General features: G+C 40.2%; 1 pseudogene; it reads left to right on the forward strand.

Moving 5' to 3' along the window:
* The first annotated feature begins 1,191 nt into the window (after positions 1-1,191).
* On the forward strand, positions 1,192-2,248 carry LOC103594141 (annotated as a pseudogene).
* Positions 2,249-3,651: the final 1,403 nt, after the last annotated feature.

Raw genomic sequence — 3,651 nt, forward strand, 5'->3', positions numbered from 1 at the left:
GCAAGTCTACACACTGGGGAAGAGACAGCCTCTTCAGCAAATGGTGCTGTGAAAACTGGATATTCACATGTAGGAGAATGAAACTAGACCCGTACCTCTCACCATATACCAAAATCAACTCAAACTGGATTAAAAAATTAAACATACATCCTGAAACAATAAAACTCCTTAAAGAAAACAGAGGAAACACTCCAGGAAGTAGCAGTGGGTACAGACATCATGAATATGACTCCAAAAGCACAGGCAACCAAAGGAAAAATAAACAAGTGGGATTATATCAAACTAAAAATCTTCTTCACAGCAAAAGAAGCAATCAACAGAGTGAAAAGACAATGAACAGAAGGGGAGAAAATATTTGCAAAATATACATCTGACAAAGGATTAATATCCAGAATATACAAGGAACTCAAACGACTTTACAGCAAAAAAACAAATAATCCAATTAAAAAATGGGCAAAGGAGCTGAATAGGCATTTCTGAAAGGAAGATATACGAATAGCCAGACACATGAGAAAATGCTCAACATCACTCAGCATTCGGGAAATGCAAATCAAAACCACTTTGAGATATCATCTCACTCCAGTTAGTATGGCTAATATCCAAAAGACTGAGAATGGTAAATGCCAGCAATGTTACAGAGAAAAAGGAACTCTCATACACTGTTGATGGGACTGCAAAATGGTGCAGCCCTTATGGAAAATGGTATGGAGTTTCCTCAAACAATTACAGATAGATCTACCATATGACCCAGCTATTACACTGTTGGGAATATACCCAGAGGAATGGAAATCATCACGTCAAAGAGATACGTGTACTCCCATGTTTACTGCACTATTTACAATAGCCAAGAGTTGGAACCAGCCCAAGTGTCCATCATCAGATGAGTGGATATGGAATATATGGTATATCTACACAATGGAATACTACTCTGCTATAAAAAAGAATGAAATACTACCATTTGCAGCAACATGGATGGACTTAGAGAAAATTATATTAAGTGAAACAAGTCAGGTACAGAAAGAGAAATACCACTTGTTCTCACTTATTTGTGGGAGCTAAAAATAAATAAATAAATAAATAAATATACAAACAAAGAGTGTAGGGGGAAGAAGACACAAAAATCACAACAGATACAATGCTCCACCACTGCTACTGCCGTGACCCAGACACCGTGCCAACACCCCCCACCCTCCTGCCAACAACTCCACCACCATGGAGGACATAAATGAGTACAGCAACATAGAGGAACTCACTGAGGGATCCAAGATCAATGTGAGCAAGAATCAGCAGGACGACGGTAAAATGTTATCAGAGGCTTGAGCTGGGATACAAGCAAGAACAATCTGACTGAATATTTGTCTCGATTTGTGGAAGTTGTAGACCACACAATTAAAAACAGATCCAGTCACTGGAAGATCAAGAGGATTTGGATTTGTGCTTTTCAAAGATACTGCTAGTGTTGATAAGGGTTCGGAAGTGAAAGAACACAAACTGGATGGCAAATTAATAGTCCCCCAAAGGGCCAAAACTTTAAAACGGAGAGAACCCCCAAAAAGGTTTTTGTGGGTGGATTGAGCCCAGATACTTCTGAAGAACAAATTAAAGAATATTTTGGAGCCTTTGGAGAGATTGAAAATATTGAACTTCCTATGGATACAAAAACAAATGAAAGAAGAGGGTTTTGTTTTATCACATATACAGATGAAGAGCCAGTAGGGAAATTGTTAGAAAGCAGATATCATCAAATTGGTTCCAGGAAGTGTGAAATCAAAGTTGCCCAACACAAAGAGGTATATAGGCAGCAAAAGCAACAACAAAAAGGAGGAAGAGGTGCTGCAGCGGTGGATGAGATGGTTCTAGGGGTCGTGACCAAGGTCAGGGCCAAAACTGGAACCAAGGATTTAATAACTATTATGATCAATGATATGGAAATTACAATAGGGCCTATGGTGGTGCTCAGAACTATAGTGGCTATGGTGGATATGATTGTACTGGGTATAACTATGGGAACTATGGATATGGACAGGGATATGTAGAATACAGTGCTCAGCATGGTGGTGCTCAGAACTATAGTGGCTACGGTGGATATGATTATACTGGGTATAACTATGGGAACTATGGATATGGACAGGGATATGTAGAATACAGTGCTCAGCAGAGCACTTATGGCAAGGCATCTCGAGGGGGTGGCAATCACCAAAACTATTACCAGACATACTAAGGGAGGACATTGGAGAACACAGGAGGTGATGCTAAAGTAACTCATCTTGCAGGACGACATTGAAGATTAGTCTTCTGTTGATCTAAGATGATTATTTTGTAAAAGAGTTTCCTAGTGTAAAAGGCACAACTGTGTCCAACTGTATACAGCTGCCCATTAGTTTTTCTTGTTTTTACTTTGTCCCTTGCTATCTGTATTATGACTCGATGTGGATTTGTGTTTATACAAATTTTGCTTGTATGATTTCATGTTAAACCTCAAATAAATGCTTCCTTATGTGAAAAGAACAACAACAAATCACAACAATTCCTTGAACTTGTTAAGACAAGGGAACAGATATGATGTAGTGGGGAAGGGGAGAGAGGGAGGGGGGAAAGAGGAACAGATAAAGGGACATGAAAATCAACTACAATGTATGTATATTGAGAAGTTAAAATTTAAAAAATTAAAAATAAGTAAATAAATCTACTGTAGGGACTGATCTTATCTTCATGATATTAGTTTAAGTATCATTCTTATTCCAATTAGTATCAATTCATTTATACTCACTTTATTTCAATAAGAAATATGGAAAATCAGGGGATAAATTCACTTATCCTCGATGTTTTTTCTCTTTTCTTACGTTCTTCCCATTACTTGATTTTCTCCAAATCTTAGCCCATAGTCAGTCCTATTTTAGAATCATGTGATTATGTTTATTTTACCTTAGAAACTCAGATTTGTCTCTGCCCGCGGTGCTTTAAGCCCCAGACCTATGGTGGTTTGTGATGGCATCTTAACTGACGCATGGGCTATCCCCGAGAGATCTCCACGGGCTGCCACCCGGTGCTGCGCTCTGACCCCTCTACCTGGAAGGACTCTGTGCTCCCTGCATCTGATTTCCTTTCGAGGTCTTTGGTGGCCACCTTGGCAAACCCTAGGGCCTCGGGCTCCCTCAACTTCCACACACCCAGCTGGGCTTTCCTCCCTCACCCACACAGCTCCTGTGTTGAAGTGTCGGTGGCTCCCTGTTCCATATCTACACATACGGTCCTCCCCGTTCGCCCGACCTGATAGAGAGTTGTCCAAATGAGTCAAAGAACATGAATCAGTTCTTTCTCTAAAATGACACTGAAAACTCCCTCACACGTTGTAAGTGGTCAGAGAACGTGCTTGTTAAGTCAGGGGCAGTGGCTGTCTCTGGGCCTGGATTCACGAATCCTCCACCAGGCACTGACTCCTGATTCCAAATGGCATTGGCTGCATCTTATCGGGGAAAACCCAAATTCCTTTGCTTCTTGTCCACCTGGGATAAATTCTCTCTAAATTCCCAGTACTTTTCTCTTGTCACTCTCGTTGATCTATTTTTCATTTTTTAAACTAAGGCCCTCACGGTTTTGCTTCATTTCTGAATCCTTTATCATTTATTCTGCCTGTAGACAAAGAAAGGG

This window comes from Galeopterus variegatus, unplaced genomic scaffold (assembly GCF_000696425.1).
Source record: "Galeopterus variegatus unplaced genomic scaffold, G_variegatus-3.0.2 Scaffold1494, whole genome shotgun sequence".
In the NCBI taxonomy this organism is placed as follows: Eukaryota; Metazoa; Chordata; class Mammalia; order Dermoptera; family Cynocephalidae; genus Galeopterus; species Galeopterus variegatus.